Genomic DNA, 25,576 nt, shown 5'->3' on the forward strand with positions numbered 1-25,576 from the left:
ACACCTAGTCTTTTATAGTTTTGGAGAGTGAATGAGTAGAAGAAAGTTCTCTGGAAAGATGAGTCCAAATTTGTCTCTAACAGAAGAACGTAATATAAGATGAAGATCAGGAGAGAAGATGATATCAAACTGACTCAACCCCACAGACAAGCTTAATGGTTTAGGGTTGTTTTGGAGACTTATTCTGTGTAAAAGGAACCATCATGGCATAAGACCATCAATATGGAGGAACTGGAATGATACACACACACACACACACACACACACACACACACATGTACACACACATATGTACACACACATCAACGACATAAAAACCCTGTTTGCACACTTCTTGTCGAACCAAATGTTTACATGTACAGTATTTATTTTGGATTTTTATACAGAAGATCCACTTGCACAACTTTCTGTACTGTACTAGATGTTGCACGTGTCGTTTGTTTAGAGTTTTGTGTAGTTTTGCGTTCCTTTTGTTAATTTATGTTGTACGATGGATCACCTGGGTCCTGGGGAAACTGTACATGGTTGTCATTATCGTGCTGTAAGCACTAATGTCACGTTGAGACTTTTAAATACACGTGTGAAGAGCATTAACTCTAATACAAGTATGAAAAACATCGAATTGTTACTAATAGACAAGTATTGAAAATGACAGACGTGTATTTCAGCCAATAAGGATAACGGCTCTGATTCGACAGCCAATAAAAATCGAGAACTGCTAGCTGGGGGCGGGATTTGTTACGTTGGATTCTCTGGATACTGGAAAAGCCGTTTTTTCCCCCAAGTACTGCTTTTTGCGTTATTTGATTGGCTACGTTGTTCGCAATTTCTGTGCTTTGATTGGCTAAGACTTTACAGACGGTGCAAATCGAGCCAATCGTAATGCAGGAGGCGGGACTTGTGGGACTGGGTGAATAACGTTGGAAAAGCTTTCCATAAAGGCGAACGGTGAGCGAAGTGCAGATCAATGTATAATACACAGAATTGGACAGAAAAAGCGGACAAATAACATAAAAAACGATCATCTTGCAGGTAAGAGGAGTGCTATTTTATTATTTTTAATAAACCTTGGGTTTTTTGGCTTGGAATTTTATGAGTTGCTAGCTCTGGAAAAGCGCTGGAATGCTAACAGGTAATGTGTAATGGCTGTGTTACAAATGCCCTCTTTATTAGTGTACAAGTGCACTATAGAGGCCGTGTTATAATGGTGTATTCGCCTTATCTAGTGCACTACTTAGGGAAGTGTTGGGTATTTCGGATACGGGACGTGGAAATGTCTGTATTGCTAGGACAAACGAGTGGAAATGTTGAGTGTAAAAATGGGAGTGAAAATTCACATGATTTCAGTTCAGGGAATCTTTTTTTTAGGGGTGAATTAAAGTTTTCAATTGTGATTTTTTTGAGGATTTTTTTTAAATCAAGCTACCATCATGAGATTTGTTTTTGATAGATCCACCTACCATGGTTCTATAAACCAGGCATTGTTTTAATAAAAATATCAATATATTATTTATATAGTGTCTTCAATCTGCTCAATAATAAGCAGCAATGATTATAATAATCAATAAATAGGCTCAAGTGACCATAAAGACTGTAGAAAAGGTCATACTTTCATATCTGCTCAAGATGACTGCAAATTAATGTTTTTCCTTAAAAAATATAAAAATGTTTAATTGTAGGTCCCATATGATCGCCATAATTGTGATCTGTATTTGGATATTTTGATGCTCGAGGTACCCTGATCGAAAGTGATTAAATTGAACTGTTTAATATTGTTTAATATTTCTGCTGTAGTTTGTCTGGAGTTTCACTTCTACAGTCGGTCACTGATGAGATGTTCTTTAGAGGTGGTAGGATTAAAAATTTCTCCAACTAGGAGACCTGAACACGTCCCAGCACGAAGCTCCATCAGGATGTGCTTTACATGGGTTTGGAGAGGAAGATCTCCTGCTATAGAGCACTGACCTCCACCCTGTTGAACACCTTTACCTCCATCAGTAGCTGACTTTACGAACGCGCTTGTAGCTGAATGAATGTGTGATTCCTGTGTGCATGATGGAGCGTAAAAAAGATCTCACTAATAGTGGAGATCTAATAATACGAATATCGTGTGAGTCACATTGGATTCTGCATCTACGGGAAGTAGGAATGTGACCCATGTTTTCCTCCACCCGAGTGTCACAGCGTGGTTTCTGTATTTACTCAGATTTCTGAGAACCCCGCGGTCGTATCCGTTACACCGGACACCGGGTTCATTCGTGCTGATGTTATTTTGTTATCCAGCTGATAAACCCGTGTAATTCTGTGCCTAGTCTGCCAATACAGGTTTCTGTTTCCTCTTGGTAACTAAAGTCGGCGTCTCTGAAAGACACACACACGCACACAATTTATATGATGATCTGGAGGTTTGGATTCACAGCCATGGCCTCCACATGTCCTGCATTAGCGTTATCGTTATTAAACAGGATGAAAATTTCCGGTAAATTTCCAGAAAATTCAGTCCAAATCCAGGGAATTTGGGGAATATGCCAAGTTGGAAACTCACAAGGATATTCGGGAATTATTACAAAAATTGGGATCAAACATAAAAACAAACATTTAGTTTGATCATAATCTGACATGCACGCAAACCGATACGTATTTCAAATCCATCAAACGCACTATGTGCACAAGAGACTCCTTTCACGTTTTAAACATAAACGTACGCAATGTTGATGTCGTTTATGCGACCGTTCTCCACGACCGACGTTATTTCGTGTGCGGGATTCGGGAAGTAATGCGTGTTCTGTGATTCGAGGAATTGGCGGTGCACGTAGGGGGCGTGGCCTCAGTAACCTTGCAGTAAGTGTCGATTGTGATTGATAATTGTGCAGAGGGAGAAATTCGACTGAAATTGCATTCAATCCCCATGTTTTAAACAAAATTAACCAGCAAGATTTTCTTTTTTTAAAACTACATTTCAGTTCCTTTTTCTAGTAAATTCCCTATTTATTCTAATTCATTCCCATTTTTTCCCTTTTAAATCCCATTGAAAATTTCCAGTCTTAAATTCCTGGAATTTTTTCAATGCTAGCTATTGGTTGCATTAGTCGATTTGGATTATAATATTTGGGATTTTATTTGGGATAATAAAATAGATCTAAATGTATCATGCTGACTGCACCTCAGCCCACAGAAATCTAGTGGGACATCTTCCCGGAAGAGTGGAGGTTATTTATAATAACTGGACCAGCACGTTCAAGACGCACCCATAAATATTTTGGGGAGGTGCTGACATATTTTAGTCTTTTGTACAGTGTTATTGTAGTTCATATCATAGAACTGGAATGATTAACATTTAAACAAAGGAAATGCACCAATTAAAGACGTCAGCGTTTTTTTCATTTAATCATAAGTTATCAGTGCCATCTCCACAGACACATCGGAGTTCTTGTGTCGTGTTCAGAGAAGCAGCAGATCCTGTTCAACACAACAAATGGCAAGAACAAACCTTTCGTGGAAAAGGACAAGAGGGAATGTTGTCTTTGTTTTGCCATCCGATGCTGAAAACACGGAGCAAGTCCTGTACCGTTCCTTACGAAATCTCCAGCTCGCAGTGACGTCTTATTTAGTGACGTCAGATTTATTAGATTTATTTTCAATCATTGCATCTGTTTTTATTTACATTTGACACACTTTTTTTTTTTTTGGATTGTGGTTGTACATCACTTTCTCACCTGCACCGTCTTGGGTAACTTTTCAAAAATCCTCGGAGTCTGGGGCCTACTTTCCCCCCTCGAATGAAAGCTGGGTCAGGTGACCTGGATCAGACCAGACTATACATTAAAATACCTAGATTTTAAATCCCTGCTAGCTGAGCATGCAACAGTGAGAAATATGCCCTTTTTGCAATTTATGATTATAGAAAACCTAGAAATCAGGGCAACCGATGGCTCACATATGATGCCAATTTATTAATTTTTTGGCTATGTTTCGTCGATTTTCTTTTTCTCCCCATTTCATGTAATAAAATATTTTTTTTTATTAATACATGATATAGAAAATTGCTTAAATCGAACATTTATTGAACACAAGCCTCTCCAATCAGTGTCGGCCGGTTTTAGTTTTTTCTGCACCATTGACTCTGCTCTGAGCCCGTCAACTGTTTCTCGGCTGATCCGCCAAGAAAGAGAATCCGATCGGCTAAATAGCTTAGCGAATGAGCACACGGAAAAAAATGGAACACGCTTATTGTCATTCTTGCAGATCTTTGCGACTTGGCAGACCTGATTCTGTTGGCAATGATCGCAGCAGGTAGAAACGTTTCTTGCTTTATATATTTACAGCTCTAACTCTTCCCGATATCCCTGTTTGGACACCAAATACACACTACCGCCACCTGCTGGTATGGGAGATGTATGCTCTTTCACAATATCCTAATTTGTAGAACAATCGGACAATGCCAAAAATCGTCCCGATTAATCGGTTGGACGATCAATTGGTCAAACCCTAATTTTATATTTTTGATAAAATGCACAGAATTACACAATGTTTTCTAAATAACTTCTCAACCATCAGCACAGAATCTATCTATCTATCTATCTATCTATCTATCTATCTATCTATCTATCTATCTATCTATCTATCTATCTATCTATCTATCTATCTATCTATCTATCTATCTATCTATCTATCTATCTATCTATCTATCTATCTATCTATCTATCTATCTGACATGCACATCATAATTCCCCTCCCATTACTAATTGGAGGTTCAATGGCTGCAGCCTACGCGGTGCTTATTTTAGTACGCTATCTGGTGTTCCATACGATGTGACTGGGCAAGCGCTCAGAACTTCCCCCTGAAGCAGCGGTACTTATTTATCAGACTCCTACATTTGTGCTCTTCAGAGGAGGGAGGAAATCTATGAGTCTTCCTGGTAAATACTCATTTCACACAAATTGTTCACCAAATGAGCGGTACAGGAAGTTCACAGCGTGATGCACAATAACAGAAATCACTGAGACATCGGGAATCACTGGGAAATCTGAGGAATTTCTGACAAAAGGCTGGGAGAAATGACTGAGAGGCAACTGTGGAATCACTGTGGAATTATTGAGAAATAAAATATTACAGACAATTAACCAAGGAATCCCTGAAATCATTAATGGAATATTAAGGAATTTGCTTAGAAATAAATGAAGAATTACTAAGAAATAATTGAGGAGTAACTGAGAAATTATTGAGGAGCTACTTGGGGATCACTGAGAAACGACTTGGGAATTGCTGAGAAGCAACTAATGAGCCTTTGAGAAATAACTTCTACTTTACTAAGGAATCACTCAGAAAATATTGAGAAACGATTAAAAAATTGCTGAGGAAACAATTAAAAAATTGTTGAGTCTTTAGAAAGAACTTAGGAATCACTGAAGTAACTGAGTAGTTATTGAGAAATTATTGAGAAACAATTATGGAATCGCTAAGGAAAGACTAAGTAATTGCAGAGAAACAATAAATCTTTGAGAAGTTAAGGTTCCACCATTACTGCACCATCAAATGTTTAAAAATGAACTGAGGAATCGTTGAGAAGTTACTGAGGAATCGCTGAGAAGTTACTGAGGAATCGATAAAGTTGTTGAGGAACCACTGAGAAGTTGCTGAGGAACCACTGAGAAGTTGCTGAGGAACCACTGAGAAGTTACTGACAGCATACTGAGTTGAATAAACTGAGGAATAAAACAACACAGGATGTTCTGTTATACGCAAGTAATAAAAATGAAGTTGCTGTTTATTCCCCAAATCATTTAGATATTTATTTACAAATTTAGTTTTTTCTTACACCACAGTTACCAGGAAAAGACTAATACACTTTTATTTAATAAACATTTTACACTCTACCGGTTTGTAGTTACAGTTAATACTGTGGAACATCTGTGAGGAAACTTTGTTCCTGTTCTCACTGATATTATAGTTGTTAAAAAGTCATTTCCACACCAGCCTTCTTTTGTCCTTCTCTTGAATTTAATAAGACATAAAAAAAAGAGAAACCAGAAAGTCTTGTCTTGACTTTTCTGAGGTGAAAACCTACTGACTTTCAAAACTGACACTGGGGACTCGTTCAGGAAACAAGCATATGAATATAAACCTGCAGCCAGGATGCAAGAACAACAATTATTGTCCAAGTTGCTGTTATAGAAACCAAGAATCCGTAAAATCCAACCAATCAGAATCCAGAATTTAAAAGCCCTGTTTTCCCAATGGTGTTATTTATTTGGGATATCTCTGACCGGAGCCAAGTGTTTCTCACAGACGGTGAGAAATAAAGAAACTGGAGTAACCCTAGTGAGAAACTGTAAGGTAAAAATTATTTCATAATTTCAGAATCATTACTTAATCTTCATTTTTAAATAATTTTTACCTCAAATTTCCTCAGTAACTTCTCAGTGATTCATCAGTAACTTCTCAGTGATTCATCAGTAACTTCTCAGTGGTTCCTCAGTAACTTCTCAGTGATTCATCAGTAACTTCTCAGTGATTTCTCAGTGATTCCTCAGTAACTTCTCAGTGGTCTCTCAGTAACTTCTCAGTGGTTCCTCAGTAACTTCTCAGTGGTTCCTCAGTAACTTCTCAGTGATTCATCAGTAACTACTCAGTGCTTCCTCAGTAACTTCTCAGTGATTCCTCAGTTACTTCTCAGTGATTCCTCAGTAACATCAGTGATTCCTCAGTTCATTTTTAAACATTTGATGGTGCAGTAATGGTGGAACATTAACTTAAAGCGTTGCCTTATAACGTCAGAGTGTCTAAAGGCTAAAACCTCACCTTTTTGTAGCTACACACTAATAACAGAACAGAAATGACTGTGTGTGTGTGTGTGTGTAGGGGGTTTGAGGCCTGTTGCAGCTGGTGAAGGTTGTAGTTTCTGTAATCATCATCTCTCTGACAGGTCTCTCCACAACCTCTCATTAAGGTGAGAGAGACAGACTGAGACACACAGAGACGTTGTTTTGAGGCCCTAAATCTAACTTGTGAGGCCAAAGCAAGGGCAAGGGGCAAGAGAGAGGGGGCAAATAATCATTCAGATTCATTGGTATGTGCTTCTTAAACATCTCGGTCTCCATTTATTTGCTGTTATAATACCCTCCACTCTTCTGGGAGATTTGTATGAGATTCATTCAGCCTCATTCATTGAGCCACATCTCATCCCAAAAGTGTTCAGTGTGGTTTCGAGTTCTATAGCATTAGATCTTCGACTGTAAACCATGTAAAGCATATCTTCATGGAGCTGGCTTTGTGCACAGGGGTATTGTCATGCTGGAATAGTTTGGGTTTTCGAGTATGACTCTACATGATGCTATGAACGGCAGAATTTCTTCTTATATGGGCGTTTCTCCCGGAAGAGCAAGAGCGCTCCCATCACCATGCTTCATTCGGGGAAAAAGTGTGTTTCTGGATGCGAGGGAGAACCTTTTTCAGTACTTAACATCTAGGCTTGTCCTGCTGTAGTCGTCATTACTGCTGTTTTTCAGGATGCTCAATTTCAACTCTGGATCCGATTCCAGATCAAATATGTTCACATGGATCTGATTGGATCTGTATCAAGGTTTTGATGCTGTTTTATTCATAGCGATGTCTGTAGATCTCCTTATACGGGTTTTTCTCTGGCCGATGAGCGATATTTTTGGCCAATATGTTTGGCCGATGTTCTTTATTTCTTCACTTCATTTTATAAAATCTAAAAGTTAATTAATATGTGATTAAAACATTGATCTTTGTAAGGAATGAAAGGTTATGAATCTTTTTTCCTACTCTTTATTTTTAATTTAATACGGTTATGTTAAATTGTGATTATGTAATGTTATTGTTATATGTTAAAATTTGATGTTAATCTTAAAATCTTAAAAAAATCAAAAGCTTAGCTCCACCCTCGACAGACCTCCAGGAGCTCAGCTGTAGATTTCTAAAGACACATTGGAGATATGAGGGATGCAACACTACTCTATAGTTGCTCAAGAGTAGCATATGCTTGGACTCCTAAAACTCATAACATAAATATTACTCTTTTTTTTTTTTTTACCACTGTGACCAAAAAAATCATGTCTATGCTTCATGGGCTGTTTAGGGTCCACCATCTCCAACATCAAACATCATGTCCAAGTTCTTCTTTTTTTTTTTTTTTTTTAAAAAGTAAAAAATTTTTGGGTCTAAATAAATTTTTATTTATTTTTATATTTTTGTTTTCAGTGTCACTGTTTTTTTTTTTTTTTTTATCACCCCCATCCCCCCCCCCTTTCTGACCGCAACCCAATTTTACTAACTATCTTAGTGATCGATAGTTGTAAATGTTTTGTACTCCTTAGTTCTCTCTTTCTCTTTCTTTCTCTCTTTTCCTACTCTCTCTCTTCTTATTCTCTCTCTCATTCTTACTCACTCTCTCGCTCAGGTTGTAGGCTGAACTTCACATCCTGTTCTGTGCAGCTGATCAGGACGCTGCTCTGACGTGGCACTTGTTTGCTGCCTTCCCCACACATGCTTTCTCTCTCTCTCTCTCTCTCTCTCTCTCTCTCTCTCTCTCTCTCTCTCTCTCTCTTTCTCTCTTTCACACTCTCTCTCTCTCTCTCTGACTTGCTATCTGTCTTCTCTCTTTCTAGCTCCTCATCTCTGTCTGTCTAGCTATGTCACTCTTTTTCTTGCTCTCTCTCTTTTCCTCTTTCTTTGTCTTGCTATCTGACTGTCTGTCTGTCTTGCTGTCTCTCTCTCTCTCTCTCTCTCTCTCTCTCTCTCTCTCTCTCTCTCTCTCTCTCTCGTTTTTCTCTCTTTTGTCCCTCATGTCTTGCCATTTGTTTCTTCTTTTTTTTTGTTTATACTCATTCTGTCTTGCTATCTCTGTCCATCTCTCAGCTCTATTCCCTTTTTTTCTGTCTGTCTGTGTCTCTCTGTCCCCCCCCTTCTTTTTCTGTCTCTCTCTCTTTCTGATTTCCATGCAAATAGCAATGCAGGAATAGAGCAAAAATAATTACAACTGTGTGTGTGTGTGTGTGTGTGTGTGTGTGTGTGTGTGTGTGTGTGTGTGTGTCAGTGTTATGCATTGACTTATTTTTGTCAAAGAATGATGATGCATCTGAAGTTGCCTACTTATAAAGTGCACAGTGTATGTGTGTGTATATGTGTGTACAGACCAAAAGTTTGGACACACCTTCTCATTCAAAGAGTTTTCTTTATTTTCATGACTATGAAAATTGTAGATTCACACTGAAGGCATCAAAATTATGAATTAACACGTGGAATTATATATAAAATTATATACATAACAAAAAAGTGTGAAACAACTGAAAAATGTCATATTCTAGGTTCTTCAAAGTAGCCACCTTTTGCTTTGATTACTGCTTTGCACACTCTTGGCATTCTCTTGATAAACTTCAAGAGGTAGTCACCTGAAATGGTCTTCCAACAGTCTTCCAACAAGGAGTTCCCAGAGAGATGCTTGGCACTTGTTGGCCCTTTTGCCTTCACTCTGCGGTCCAGCTCACCCCTAAACCATCTCGATTGGGTTCAGGTCCGGTGACTGTGGGGGCGGGGAGGGCGGGTGGAGTGTGAGTTGTTGGAGGGCGGTTGGAGTGTGAGTTGTAGAAGGGCGGGTGGGGTGTGAGTTGTAGGAGGGCTGGAAGGGTGGGTGGGGTGTGAGTTGTAGGAGGCTGGGAGGCGGGTGGAGTGTGAGTTGTGGGAGGCGGGTGGGGTGTGAGTTGTTGGCGGGCTGGGAGGCGGGTGGAGTGAGTTGTTGGAGGCGGGTGGGGTGTGAGTTGTAGGAGGGCGGGATGGCGGGTGGGGTGTGAGTTGTGGGACGGAGGTGGGGTGTGAGTTGTGGGAGGCGGGTGGGGTGTGAGTTGTAGGAGGCGGGTGGAGCGGGTGGTGTGTGAGTTGTGGGAGGGTGGGGTGTGAGTTGTAGGAGGCGGGAGTGCGGTGGGGTGTGAGTTGTTGGAGGCGGGAGTGCGGGTGGGGTGTGAGTTGTTGGAGGCGGGTGGAGTGTGAGTTGTGGGAGGCGGGTGGAGTGTGAGTTGTAGGAGGCGGTGGAGTGTGAGTTGTAGAAGGCGGGTGGGGTGTGAGTTGTAGGAGGGCTGGGAGGCGGGTGGAGTGTGAGTTGTAGGTGTTGTTGGAGGCGGGTGGGGTGTGAGTTGTAGGAGGCGGGGATGGTGGGTGGGGTGTGAGTTGTGGGACGGAGGGTGGGCTGTGAGTTGTGGGAGGCGGGTGGAGTGTGAGTTGTGAGTTGTAGGAGGGCAGGAGGCGGGTGGGGTGTGAGTTGTGAGTTGTAGGAGGCGGGTGGGGTGTGAGTTGTGAGTTGTAGGAGGCGGGTGGGGTGTGAGTTGTGAGTTGTAGGAGGCGGGTGGGGTGTGAGTTGTGGGAGGCGGGTGGAGTGTGAGTTGTGGGAGGCGGGTGGGGTGTGAGTTGTAGGAGGCGGGTGGAGTGTGAGTTGTGGGAGGAGGGGATGTAAGTTGTAGGAGGCGGGTGGAGTGTGAGTTGTAGGAGTTGTAGGAGGCGGGGGATGTGAGTTGTAGGAGGCGGGTGGAGTGTGAGTTGTAGGAGTTGTGGGAGTGCGGGGGATGTAAGTTGTAGGAGGAGGGGGATGTAAGTTGTAGGAGGCGGGTGGAGTGTGAGTTGTAGGAGTTGTGGGAGGCGGGGGATGTGAGTTGTAGGAGGCGGGTGGAGTGTGAGTTGTAGGAGTTGTGGGAGGCGGGGGATGTAAGTTGTAGGAGGGAGGGGGGGATGTAAGTTGTAGGAGGGCGGGTGGAGTGTGAGTTGTAGGAGTTGTAGGAGGGCGGGGGGGATGTGAGTTGTAGGAGGGCTCTTTATCCATTTTGCATTGCATGATTCATTGTTGCTGCTTGAGGGATTGTCAGGATGCAGGTCTTCATGTCTGCCTGTTTCTTATGCATCCAACACATAGTTTGTGAGAATGTTGACACATGGTGATGCTATTGGATAATGGCTCTTCTGTATATTATATCAACATCCTGCCTCTGACCCACTGACCCACTGACTCATGTCCACTCATGTCTGCACTATGCCTTTTCTTGGCCACTTCCTTTTTCTGATTTAGCAACACAACAGATTGAGAGATAATGCTATAAATATCACTGTATGCATATCCTTATAGTGTAGTGCAATGAATTGTGATGTAATATAACATATAATCACTGCAGAAATCACCAGTGTCTCTCTTTTCTACTTTTAGGACACTTGTGCCTCTTTTTAGGTACCGTAATTTCCGGACTTTTAAGCGCACCCAAATATAAGCCGCACCCACTGAATTTGACAAAGATTTTTATTTTGAACATAAATACGCTGCACCTGTCTATAAGCCGCAGGTGTCTACACTGAAACTAATGAACTTTACACAGGCTTTAATTAAAGACAGTGTCTGTAACACGGCTTGTATCCAAACAGTAGCCTACCAAGAAAGTCATTGTTCACTGTCTTCCTCCTTCCTTTCACAACAATTTCTCTCAGGAGTTTATCTTTTGGCATCATTGTGCGTTTAAAAATCACCATCTGTGAAGCTTTTCTCCCGATGCCGTGCAGCTCAGAACACAGGTGAAGTGTGTTTTAATGCCCGGTTGTTTTCAGCGTGTTGAATGATTCGCATTTCCTGTAGACAGTCCGAGTGAGCGGCAGGTCAAACGTTAGAGGATCATCATCCATATTTATGATGTGGTGCGGCCCGATTCAGTGGGAGCGCATCTGATTTAAAATACAGAGTTTCATTGGTTCACCTGAACCCGTTCCGCAATTTCATTGGTCTAATGTTTTGGGGCTCAGTTTTTTTGGCTTGAAGCTGTAAAACCAGGAAAAATCCATAAATTAGCCGCTTCATTGTTTAAGCCGTGGGGTTCAAAGCGTGGGAAAAAATGTAGCGGCTTATAGTCCAGATAATACGGTACTTTTATCTACTTTTAGGACACCAGTGGCTCTTTTTATGTACTTTTATGTACTTTTAGGACACTTGTGCCTCTTTTTAGGTACCTTTATCTACTTTAAGGACACCAGTGCCTATTTCAAGGTACTTTTATCCACTTTTAGGATACCAATGCCTCTTTTTAGGTTATTTTATCTACTTTTAGGACACCAGTGGCTCTTTTTATGTACTTTTATCTACTTTTAGGACACTTGTGCCTCTTTTTAGGTACCTTTATCTACTTTAAGGACACCAGTGCCTATTTCAAGGTACTTTTATCCACTTTTAGGATACCAATGCCTCTTTTTAGGTTCTTTTATCTACTTTTAGGATACTTGTGCCTCTTTATAGGTACTTTTATCCAATTTTAGGACACTTGTGCCTCTTTTTTAGGTACTTTTATCCACTTTGACACCAGTGTCTATTTTTAGCCTCTTTTCAGACACTGTGCCTTTCTTGAGGTTTTTTGAGGGCACCAGTGGTTATGTTTATGTTCTTTTATCTACTTTTGGGACAACAGTGTCTCTCTCTAGCTTCTTTTAGGACACCAGTGCCTCTTCTTAGGTAGGTTTATCCACTATTAGGACACTGGTGCCTCTGTTTAGCCTCTTTAAAGACACCTGTGCCTTTCTTGAGGTTTTTTGAGGACACCAGTGGCTATGTTTATGTTCTTGTTTCTACTTTTAGGACCACAGTATCTCTGTTTAGTTTCTTTTAGGACACCTGTGCTTCTGGTTAGGTACTTTTATCCACTTTTAGGACACCAGTTGATCATTTTAGGGGTTATTTATACACTTTTAGGACACCAGTGCCTCAATTTTGTATTATTTCTTAATTTTTATAATGATTGAAGTGAGGGGAAACACCAAAATATAACAGTTGTGGGTTTAGAGAGCTACTGCATTGCTTATGTAGTCTTACTTCATTTAAAACTTTCACTTCTCCATTTTTTGGTAATAATGTTCACATTGTCTCACTTGAAGTTACTCAGGCAGACAAGACGGAGTAAACAAAAGGGGGGTTCATCCTGCTGGATATTCTTAACTCTGGAGCCCAGGTAACTGCTTTCTCTAGCGTTGGCACGTGTTTATGGCGTGAGGTTGATTTTAGCGCTGTTTGTGGTAGAGAATGCGAAGAGGTTCTGAGATTTCTAATAATGCGCCCGGCTCAACGTTTCCTCTTCAGCTGTACTGATTCATGTAGTGTGACTGTAATGGATCATTCACAAAGACTCCACATTTAAGGGTTAAAAGCATTTTAGCATGTAAGGAATTGAAAGGGTCACAGGAAAAGAATCCACTTCTAGGTGAGAGCAGGAAGCTCACTTCATGCCAGGGTCACAACACACTGCTGTGTGGTGGATTATTTAGTATTTTTTTAGCTCACACACTATTTCTTGCACAGTAACGAACTGGGGTGATAACTGTTCTGTTTAAATTTAACACCTGAACAAAACTGTACATTTCCCCTCGGGTCCTGATTGGTCGTGGCACTTTTTTTACATTTATTTAGATACTTATTTTTCTCCATAAAAAGTTTTGTTGTTTGCTTCAATAACCTGCATTTTTAGTGTTTAATCACAGTTTTACTCCATTTACTTTTCAGTTCTTTATTCTTTTACTGCAGTTCAGTTTATTTATTGAAAACAGTGTTTAAATAACTTTTTTTTTAATTGCACTTTTTTCACAAGCGGCTAAAAATTTTGCAGAGTACTGGATGTCCCACCACCAGGGGTGTGTAACTCCACGTGTTTTGACAAGCATGTGGTTTTATTTTTGCAGTTTCCCGCCATGGCTATTGTGCTGCTTCAATACAGTGGAGGTGGAGCTGGAAGTTAGCTAGTTCAACATGCATAGCTGGTTCAACACGTTTAGCTAGTTCAACACGTTTAGCTATTCCAACACGTTTAGCTATTTCAACACGCTTAGTTCAACATGCTCAGCTGGTTCAACACGTTTAGCTATTTCAACACGTTTAGCTATTTCAACACGTTTAGCTATTCCAACACGCTTAGTTCAACACGCTCAGCTGGTTCAACACGCTTGGTTCGACACGTTTAGCTAGTTCAACACGCTTAGTTCAACACGCTCAGCTGGTTCAACACGCTTGGTTCAACATGTTTAGCTAGTTCAACACGCTTAGTTCAACACGTTTAGCTATTTCAACACGTTTAGCTATTTCAACACGTTTAGCTATTTCAACACGTTTAGCTATTCCAACACGCTCAGCTATTCCAACACGCTCAGCTATTCCAACATGCTCAGCTGGTTCAACACACTCAGCTGGTTTAACACACTCAGCTGGTTCAACACACTCAGCTGGTTCAACACGCTTAGTTCAACACGCTCAGCTGGTTCAACACGCTTAGTTTAACACGCACAGCTGGTTCAACACGCTTAGTTCAACACGCTAGTTCAACACGCGCAGCTGGTTCAACACGCCAGCTGGTTCAACACGCTCAGCTGGTTCAACACGCCAGCTGGTTCAACACGCCAGCTGGTTCAACACGCTTAGTTCAACACGCCAGCTGGTTCAACACGCTTAGTTCAACACGCCAGCTGGTTCAACACGCTTAGTTCAACACGCCAGCTGGTTCAACACGCTTAGTTCAACACGCCAGCTGGTTCAACACGCTTAGTTCAACACGCTCAGCTGGTTCAACACGCCAGCTGGTTCAACACCACAGCTGGTTCAACACGCTTAGTTCAACACGCCAGCTGGTTCAACACGCTTAGTTCAACACCTCAGCTGGTTCAACACGCTAGTTCAACACGCCAGCTGGTTCAACACGCCAGTTCAACACGCCAGCTGGTTCAACACGCCAGTTCAACACGCCAGCTGGTTCAACACGCCAGTTCAACACGCTCAGCTGGTTCAACACGCTTAGTTCAACACGCCAGCTGGTTCAACACGCTTAGTTCAACACGCCAGCTGGTTCAACACGCTTAGTTCAACACGCTTAGTTCAACACGCCAGCTGGTTCAACACGCTTAGTTCAACACGCTCAGCTGGTTCAACACGCTTAGTTCAACACGCTCAGCTGGTTCAACACGCTTAGTTCCACACGCTTAGTTCAACACGCTCAGCTGGTTCAACATGCTTAGTTCAACATGCTCAGCTCAACACGCTCAGCTGGTTCAACATGCTTAGTTCAACATGTTTAGCTGGTTCAACACGCTTAGCTAGTTCAACACGTTTAGCTGGTTCAGCACGCCAGTTCAACACGCTCAGCTGGTTCAACACGCTAGTTCAACACGCTCAGCTGGTTCAACACGCTTAGTTCAACACGCTCAGCTGGTTCAACACGCTTAGTTCAACACGCTCAGCTGGTTCAACATGCTCAGCTGGTTCAACACACTTAGTTCAACATGCTTAGTTCAACACGCTCAGCTGGTTCAACACGCTCAGCTGGTTCAACACGCTTAGTTCAACACGCTCAGCTGGTTCAACACGCTCAGTTCAACATGCTTAGTTCAACACGCGCAGCTGGTTCAACACGCTTAGTTCAACGCATTTAGCTAGTTTAGCACACTTAGTTCAACACGCTTAGCTAGTTTAGCACACTTAGTCCAACACGCTTAGTTCAACACGCTTAGTTCAACATGCTCAGCTGGTTCAACACACTCAGCTGGTTTAACACACTCAGCTGGTTCAACACACTCAGCTGGTTCAACACGCTTAGTTCAACACGCCAGCTGGTTCAACACGCTTAGTTTAACACGCACAGCTGGTTCAACACGCTTAGTTTAACACGCTCAGCTGGTTCAACACGCCAGCTGGTTCAACACGCCAGCTGGTTCAACACGCCAGCTGGTTCAACACGCCAGCTGGTTCAACACGCTTAGTTCAACACGCTCAGCTGGTTCAACACGCTTAGTTCAACACGCTCAGCTGGTTCAACACGCTTAGTTCAACACGCTCAGCTGGTTCAACACGCAGTTCAACACGCCAGCTGGTTCAACACGCCAGTTCAACACGCCAGCTGGTTCAACACGCTAGTTCAACACGCCAGCTGGTTCAACACGCTTAGTTCAACACGCCAGCTGGTTCAACACGCTTAGTTCAACACCTCAGCTGGTTCAACACGCAGTTCAACACGCCAGCTGGTTCAACACGCAGTTCAACACGCTCAGCTGGTTCAACACGCTTAGTTCAACACGCTCAGCTGGTTCAACACGCTTAGTTCAACACGCTCAGCTGGTTCAACACGCTTAGTTCAACACGCCAGCTGGTTCAACACGCTTAGTTCAACACGCCAGCTGGTTCAACACGCTTAGTTCAACACGCTTAGTTCAACACGCTCAGCTGGTTCAACACGCTTAGTTCAACACGCTCAGCTGGTTCAACACGCTTAGTTCAACACGCTCAGCTGGTTCAACACGCTTAGTTCCACACGCTTAGTTCAACACGCTCAGCTGGTTCAACATGCTTAGTTCAACATGCTCAGCTCAACACGCTCAGCTGGTTCAACATGCTTAGTTCAACATGTTTAGCTGGTTCAGCACGCTTAGTTCAACACGTTTAGCTGGTTCAGCACGCTTAGTTCAACACGCTCAGCTGGTTCAACACGCTTAGTTCAACACGCTCAGCTGGTTCAACACGCTTAGTTCAACACGCTCAGCTGGTTCAACACGCTTAGTTCAACACGCTCAGCTGGTTCAACATGCTCAGCTGGTTCAACACACTTAGCTGGTTCAACACTTAGTTCAACACGCTCAGCTGGTTCAACACGCCAGCTGGTTCAACACGCTTAGTTCAACACGCTCAGCTGGTTCAACACGCTCAGTTCAACATGCTTAGTTCAACACGCGCAGCTGGTTCAACACGCTTAGTTCAACGCATTTAGCTAGTTTAGCACACTTAGTTCAACACGTTTAGCTAGTTTAGCACACTTAGTCCAACACGCTTAGTTCAACACGCTTAGTTCAACACGCTCAGCTGGTTCAACACGCTCAGCTGGTTCAACACGCTCAGCTGGTTCAACACGCTCAGCTGGTTCAACACGTTTCTTTCAACACGCTCAGCTGGATAAACACGCTTAGTTCAACACGTTTAGCTAGTTCAACATGTTTAGTTCAACATGCTTAGTTTAACACGCTCATCTGGTTCAACATGTTTAGCTATTTCAACATGCTTAGTTTAACACGCTTTGTTTAACACGGTCAGCTGGTTTAACATGCTCAGCTAGTTGAACACGGTTAGTTCAACACACTTAGCTGGTTCAACACGTTTAGCACCGCACACTTAGCTGGTTCAACACGTTTAGCACCGCACACTTAGCTGGTTCAACACGTTTAGCACCGCACACTTAGCTGGTTCAACAGAGTTATTTCAACACTGTTTGCTAGTTGAACACGCTTAGGTAGGTAAACACGCTTGGGTTAGCTGGTTTAACATGCTTAGGTAGTTGAGTTAGTTCAAAACACTTGGCACTTAGCACAGCACACTTAGCTAGTTCAACAAGCTCTTATCTTAATATAATATAATTTTTGATCTTATTAAGCTGCTATCAGGTTTGTTCAGACTCTATAAGCGTTTGTTGCAGCTTGAATGCTGTTGGCTTTCATGTGACTCGCTCAGATCCATCACACGCAGTCAGTCGGTCTTTCCAAAAGAAACATCAGCACACGCAATCATGTCTCGCAGGACCCATCACGGGGAATTTAAAGTTTTTCCGTCAGTCTTTCACTTCCTTTTTCCATGGGAAGTGTAGTATATATCTTACTTTCACATTATAAAGAAGTGTAGTGTAGTCCAGACCCTCCTGCACTAATCATCCCAGATGTCAGGAGCTCACACTCTTTTATTCTGAGTAGTACATTTATCACGTTTTTAGGTTTGTGGTTTCGGCTGCGGTTATTTCTTTGCACTTCGACTCTTCACACCAACAGATGTTTGAACTGGATACAGCGTCACCTGCGTTCACTAAAAGGTGGGGGAAAGAACAAGGACCCCTCTGTGAACGAGTGCAATGTGTTGTGCTTAGAGCACTGAAACTTAACAGACTAGCTTTTAACGGTATCTCACTGAAAACTACACCCAACTCTGGTTTGGGTGTTGGGGGAGTTCTGTGGGGGGTGTTTTTATTTTGTCCAAGTCATAAGTGGGGAATCGATGCATCATTAAATCTTATTCTGAAGTGCAGACGCTCTCGGACTAACAACCAATCATGTGACCAATAAATACAGAGAAGGCGGAGCTTACTGCATCTAATGGTAACTCCATCTGGGGAATTTTGGAATTATTCAGAGTTGGAAACTTACTAGGAAGTTAAGGGAATTTATTCGAAATTTCGGGGGAAATTACTATTAATATTTTTCCAAGTCAAAGGTGGGAAATTGATGGATCACTAATCCTTATGAGCGCAGACGCTCTCCGACTAACAGCAGCCAATCAGAGAAACGGTTCCAAACGTGTAACACAGAGAGGAGGCGGAGCTTACTGCGTCTAATGTTAAATACACTGTCTAGACAAAAGTTTGTGGACACCTGAGAGTAAGATGTGCTTTTTGAACATCTCGTTCCACATTGAGTCTCCGTTGTACCGTAAAGAGAACTTCCACTCTTCTGGGAAGTTGATGTTGGTGAGGAGGAACAAAGGTGATAAGGAGGGTTGAGGTCAGAGCTCTAGAGCAGGAGATCTTCCATGTAAAGCATATCTTCATGCAGCTGGCTTTGTACACAGGGTTATTTTCATATTTTCTGCTTTAAAATATGTTTGGAGAAGAACCACATATGGCTGGAAACGTCCGCTGTCCCAATACTTTTTAACTTATAGTGCATGTTGGAGCTGTTGGGTTCAGGAGCAGTAGCTACGTTTACTATTATGAACATGTTGTACTTTAGCTCTAGCTATAAACAAGATCATTGTAAGCCCACCTGGATGAGGGGCGTTGAACAAACGCCCTCAATGTGAATAGACACACCATCGCATCTCAACTACACCTTGCCACACAGAGTTCCTGTGAGAAACTGTGGTTCCTGCCAGTTCTCCGACTCAGAACGATCAGGCCAACACTTCTCTAGAACCACTTAGATCGAGTGAAGCCATGATTGTATGGACGAGAGGAGAAATTGTGATTTATAATATATATCTTTTATTTTTTTACCCGTTCCAGCAGATGGAATGTGGAATTTCATAAAATGTCACTGGGTATGATATAGTGCTGCCATCTCTCCGTATCTGGGTATTTATACATTTTTTTTTATGGAGGACGTGAAGGCGAAACCCAATGACTGCTGCAGTTTTTGTGCCACGATATACATCAGCACACCTGCATGATGAAATGTAGTGTAGAGGAACTGCAGCCCCAGATTTGACAGGAAGTGTGCACTGGCTGTGTCTGTCAGGGAGACAGAGGGAATACACACACACACACACACACACACACACACACACACACACACACACACACACACACAGAAAGTTATTATATTATTTAAATTTGTGATCACTGACCTTTGAACAGTTGGAATAAGAGAAAATATACCAATGGAGTGAATAAATAAAGGATGGAAGGAATGAAGACATTTGTTATGCTGAAATAAGCAGAACAGTGAAGTATAAAACATCTTTAAATCTGAGGAAAATTAAATATTACATTTAAAAACACACAATTGTACAATATCTCACAAAAGTGAGTACACCCCTCACCCCCCTTTTGTTATATCTTCTCAAGGAACAATACTAGAGAAATAAATGTTATTTAATTTCTAATATTTTAGAGTAGTCAGTGTGCAGCTTGTAAAGCAGTACAGGTAGCAGTATCCATCTTGTGTGGTTGCATAACAATCTGTGTGTGTGTGTGTGTGTGTGGTGTGTATATGCTGGCTGCATCCAGATAGAGTCAGAGAGGTATGGGGCCTCCCAATCCTGCTTTCCTCCTGGTCCTGAAATCTGATTAAAATCACTGAAGCGTTTGCGCTGAGCCTCTCCGATCGACAGCTTGCGTGTCCTGATCATTTTAGCGTGAATTTTTATTCCACAGATCACTGATATTCCGAATGATTCGCCAAATGACAGTAAAGTTACGAAGCTTTTATTATTATGCAGGCGCATCTGACACACCAAATCGTGTGAGAGAACATTACTCTCCCAAACCTGCAGGTGGCAGTAGTGTGCAGGTCTTTGAAATGCTGATGAGCTCCGCCTCCGAATCAACATGCAGAATCGGCTGAAAAACAGCTGACTGCGTCCGACCAGAACCGACAGTGCGGAAAAAAACTACAGCCGACCGACGTTCAAAAACCACGCAACATTTCACTCTGGCCGACTGTCAGCTTGGTGTTTAAGTTCTTATCCTCCGTTCTTAATCTTGCGTTATAGTTTTCTTTGGGTATATATAATGCAGTTTTTATAGAGAGAATGAGAATAACGTGTGGAGAGAGAGAATGAGAATAACGTGTGGAGAGAGAGAATGAGAATAACGTGTGGAGAGAGAATGAGAATAACGTGTGGAGAGAGAGAATGAGAATAACTTGTGGAGAGAGAGAGAATGGGAATAACGTGTAGAGAGAGAGTATAAGAATAACGTGTGGAGAGAGAGAATGAGAATAACTTGTGGAGAGAGAGAATGGGAATAACGTGTAGAGAGAGAGTATAAGAATAACGTGTGGAGAGAGAGAGAGAGAGAGAGAATGGGAATAACGTGTGGAGAGAGAGAGAATGGGAATAACGTGTAGAGAGAGTATAAGAATAACGTGTGGAGAGAGAGAGAGAGAATGGGAATAACGTGTGGAGAGAGAGAGAATGGGAATAACGTAGAGAGAGAGTATAAGAATAACGTGTGGAGAGAGAGAGAGAGAGAGAGAATGAGAATAACGTGTGAGAGAGAGAGAGAGAGAGAGAGAGAGAGAGAGAGAGAGAGAGAATGAGAATAACGTGGAGAGAGAGAGAGAGAGAGAGAGAATGAGAGAATGAGAATAACGTGTGGAGAGAGAGAATGAGAATAACGTGTGGAGAGAGTGAGTATGAGAATAACGTGTGAAAAGAGAGAGAGAATGGGAATAACGTGTGGAGAGAGAGAGAATGAGAATAACGTGTGGAGAGAGAGAGAGAGAGAGAGAATGGGAATAACGTGTGGAGAGAGAGAATGAGAATAACGTGTGGAGAGAGAGAATGAGAATAACGTGTGGAGAGAGAATGAGAATAACGTGTGGAGAGAGAGAATGTGAGTAACGTGTGGAGGGAGAAAATGTGAGTAACGTGTGGGGGGAGAGAATGTGAATAACGTGTGGAGGGAGAGAATGTGAATAACGCTCCGCCTCCTCCTCCCTAATCCTCCCTGCTCCTCCTCCCTCCTCCTCTCCACTCCTCACTGCTCCTCCTCCCCAATCCTCCCTGCTCCTCCTCCCTCCTCTCCACTCCTCACCTCACCGCTTCACTCTTCACCGCTCCTCCTCCTCCCCAATCCTCCCTCCTCCTCCTCTCCGCTCCTCCTCCTCCTTTCCACTCCTCTCGGCTCCTCCTCCTCCTCTCTCCTCCTCTCCGATCCTCTTTGCTCCTCCTCCACTCCGCTCCTCCTCCCTACTTCTCTCGCTCCTCCTTCTCTCCGATCCTCCTTGCCCCTCGTCCACTCCGCCTCCTCCTCCCAGCTCCTCCTCCCAGCTCCTCCTCCCGCCTCCTCCTCTCCACTCCTTACCAATCCTTCCCTGCCCCATCTCCTCTCCGCTCCTTCTCCTCTTTCCACTCTTCACAGCTCCTCCGCCTCCCCAATCCTCCCTGCTCCTCCTCATCTCCGCCTCCTCCTCCTTTCCACTCCTCTCTGCTCCTCCTCCTCCTCTCCGCTTCTCCGCTTCTCCCCTCCGATTCTCCGCTTCTCCCCTCCGCTTCTCCGCTTCTCCCTCTTCTCCTCTCCGCTCTTCCTTCTCTCCGCCTCCTCCTCCTCCTCCTCTCCTTCTTTCCACTCATCCTCTTCCTCTCTCCTCTCTGATCCTCCTTGCTCCTCCTCCACCCGCCTCCTCCTCCCTACTCCTCTCCTCCTTCCTCCTCCTCCTAGCTGCTCCTCCTCTCCGCCTCCTCTTGCTCCTCCCAGCTCCTCCTCTCTCATCCTCCCGCTCCTTCTCCTCTCCGCTCCTTCTCCTCTCCGCTCTTTTCCCGCCTCCTCCTCCTCCTCGCTTCTCCCGCTCCTCCTTTTCGCTCTTCCCGCTACTCCCAGCTCCTCCTTCTCTCCGCTTCTCCCGCTCCTCCTTTTCGCTCTTCCCGCTACTCCCAGCTCCTCCTTCTCTCCGCCTCCCTGCTTGCTCCTCCTCCTCCTCCTCTCCGCCCCCATTGCTCCTCCTTCTCTCCGTTCCTTTCCGTTCCGCCCGCTTCTCCTCCTCCTCTCCACTCCTCCCCGCTCCCGTTTCCTCTCGGCTCCTCATCGCTCCTTTCCTGTCCTTCACGCTCCTCTACACTCCTTATCGCTGCTTCTGGCTCTTCCCCACTCCTCCTAGCTCCTCTTAGCTTTTATTTGGTCCTCCCTTCCTTACGCTCCCCCTCGCTCTTCATCGCTTCTTCCAGATCTCTTGGTGTATGGAAAGTGACTGTGGATTTCTCACTCACACACACACACACACACACACACACACACACACACACACACACTCAAACATAGTTCTAGGGCAGAAAACAGCTTTGTTCTTGAGTGGCCTTGCTGAAAATATGATTTTCTTTGGTATTTTGAATGGAATGATGGGATTGAAACCCACTGAAGCTGTTTTTATTTTATTTATTTTTTTATGGTAAACAGATTTCCTTTATCATGCACAGCAGTGTGGTAAAAGTAATACGTGAAAAAGTCTTAAAGTTAAAAAATAAAAGTTCTAAAATTTTTAAATAAAAAAAGATATTGATGCCTGTGATGATCTTTACCTCTAAATACATTTCGATTATTTATTGCATGAACGGATAAAGAAAATACACTGTATGGACTAAAATATCGAGACAGCAACGTTGGAGGCACACAATTATATAAGATGTCTTGGAATTATATTTCATGGCAATGTTCCTGTGCACAAAGCAAAACCCCATGAAGATTTACTTGGGTTAACGTGGACAAGGGGTTTGCGTGTGTGTAGAATTTATATGGATTACCATGTTTAATAAGCAGATGAATGCATACGATTTTGGAATTGATAAAAAAAAAAAATCAGGGTCATAACAAGGTCAAGTATCCACTTTTAGTCAGTCAGGTTAATAGTTCACTCAGAGTTCTTTACAAAGTTGTTTATTGGGGTTGAGGAGCACAGGGGGGAGGGCAGAGGAGTTTGAGCTCTTTCATTTCAACCTTAACACACCATGTCCTCATGGAGCTCACTTTGTGCACAGAGACATTGTCATGCTGGAACAGGTTTTGGACTTGATCTCTCACTTCCAGTGAATTAGAACAGTACAGGACACAAAGCCAGTGGGTGGCATGTTCAGGAATGTGCATACAGCATGTCTGAATCAACATGTTGGCCAAGATTGCACTGAACTATATCAAGGTTCTTCAGAAAGATGTCTTTTCCATTGTCTCTCACCCAAACCAAGGAACAAGAAATATCCCTGTTTGGTCCCTCTCTTCCTCCGGATGGGGTTCTTTTAGAATTTGGAGACCACTCGCTGCAGCTGAGGTTGGTTCCACATGAGGATGGTTCCACACCATCTAAGACTGCAATTAATCTACACAGTTTGCTACAATGCTTTAGGACTGCAATCACCGTGAACGGTTTTACACTCGAGTCTTCATCAGTGTCTATCAATAATGGTGGAACTGTAATGAATGGACGTTCAGTTTCGCCCACCTGTCTGGTTCCTCTCAAGGTTTCTCCCTCATACCATCTTACAGCGCAGATGGAAAGTAGTGTGTTTTCCAAATCTCTCTGCTTTATATTTGCTTAAGATGAAACTAAAGGGCAAAAAAAGTGCTGAAATCCTACAACGTTCACAGACTCGGATGCATCTGTCAGTCTTTCTCTCTCTCTCTCTCTCTCTCTCTCTCTCTCTTTCGTTTTCATTCTCTCCATCGCTTTTTTTATATATTTCATATCTGACCGATAACCTCTAACCTTTTTCTGTCTGTCTGTCTCCCTACCTACCTACCTACCTACCTACCCTTCTCTCTCTCTTTCTTTCTTATTCTTTTCTTTTTATAGATCTCATATCTGATGTCTCTCTGTCTCTCTGTCTCTCTGTCTGTCTGTCTGACTGACTGACTGACTGACTGACTGACTGACTGAGTTCTTTGTAGCACCATATCTCAATTTTAGTCTCTTTATTTCTTTTTTTCCCCCTTTTATTTTGGAGTAAAAGTATTTGATATTTCATATCTAACAAATAACCTCTATAAACATCTGTCTGATATATATATATATATATATATATATATATATATATATATATATATATATATATATATATATATATATATATATATATATATATATATATATATATATATATATATATATATATATATATATATATATATATATATATATATATATATATATATATATATATATATATTTATTATATCTTTATTATATTATTTATTCTATTTATTCTATTTATTCTATCTATCTATCTATCTATCTATCTATTTATTCTATTTATTCTATCTATCTATCTATCTATCTATCTATCTATCTATCTATCTATCTCTATATATCTATATATCTATATCTATATATAAAACCTCTATAAACTTACATCTATCTGTTTGTCTGTCTATCTCCTTACCTACTTACTGATGTACCCCCTCTCTCTTTCTCATTTATTTCTGCATTTCTTTTATATCTCTTATCTAACTAACCTCTGTCTGTCTGTCAACCTGCCGACTTACTGACTGGCTTACCTACCCCCTCTCTAATTTCTGCATTTCTTTTATATATCTCATATCTGACTAACCTCTGTCTGTCCATCTACCTGCCGACTTACCTACCCTCCTTCCCTCCCTCCCTCTCTCTCTCTCTCTCTCTCTCTCTCTCTCTCTCTCTCTCTCTCTCTCTCTCTCTTTAATTTTCTCTATTTCTTTTTATATATCTTATATCTGACAAATAACCTCTATAAACGTCTGTCTGTCTACGAGTTACCCCCCCCTCTATTATTTTCTTAATTTCTTTTATAGATCTCATATCTGACAAATAACCTTTATAAATATCTGTCTGTCCATCTGTCTATCTATCTAAAGACCTTCTTAGCTGCTGACTTAGTTCTCTGTAGTAACAGATCTTAATTTGTTTCTCTCTCAAGAATCAGAGGTTGCTTTATTGGCATGACACATATGGACATTTTATTGCCAAAGCATCAAACATACTGACACATAACAGAAATAACAATAGACTCTAATAACACTGTATATAGAATATACTCTATGATATTGTGATTTGTGGTGAGAGTAGTGAGCAGGTTTTGAAGAGCCTGGAGAAGTGGAGATATACTCCGGAGAGAAGGGGAATGAAAGTTAGTAGAAGTAAGACAGAGTACATGTGTGTGAATGAGATGGAAGGCAGTGGAGGGGTGCAGTTGCAGGGAGAAGAGGTGGAGAAGGTGGAGGAGTTCAGGTACCTGGGGTGCAAAGTAATGGAGAGTGTGTGAGAGTGTGTCCCTCCTTTCCTTTCTCCCTTTCTCATATTTCCAACAGAGGACCATAACCATGTCTGTTTGTCTGTCTGTCTGTGTAT

General features: G+C 42.3%; 1 protein-coding gene across 2 annotated transcripts in view; it reads left to right on the forward strand.

The window, feature by feature from the left end:
* Nucleotides 1-915: 915 nt before the first annotated feature.
* The window catches only part of nck1b (NCK adaptor protein 1b), a 65,523-nt gene continuing 40,862 nt past the window's right edge, over nucleotides 916-25,576 (forward strand). Inside the window, exon 1 of one of the 2 annotated variants that reach the window (XM_046846172.1) lies at nucleotides 916-1,032. The gene's annotated coding sequence lies outside the window, so the exon portion shown is untranslated. Of the gene's footprint in view, nucleotides 1,033-12,944; nucleotides 12,988-25,576 lie in introns of those variants that run through there. The other variant, XM_046846173.1, reaches the window with a different exon arrangement.

This window comes from Silurus meridionalis, chromosome 4 (assembly GCF_014805685.1).
Source record: "Silurus meridionalis isolate SWU-2019-XX chromosome 4, ASM1480568v1, whole genome shotgun sequence".
Taxonomy (NCBI): Eukaryota; Metazoa; Chordata; class Actinopteri; order Siluriformes; family Siluridae; genus Silurus; species Silurus meridionalis.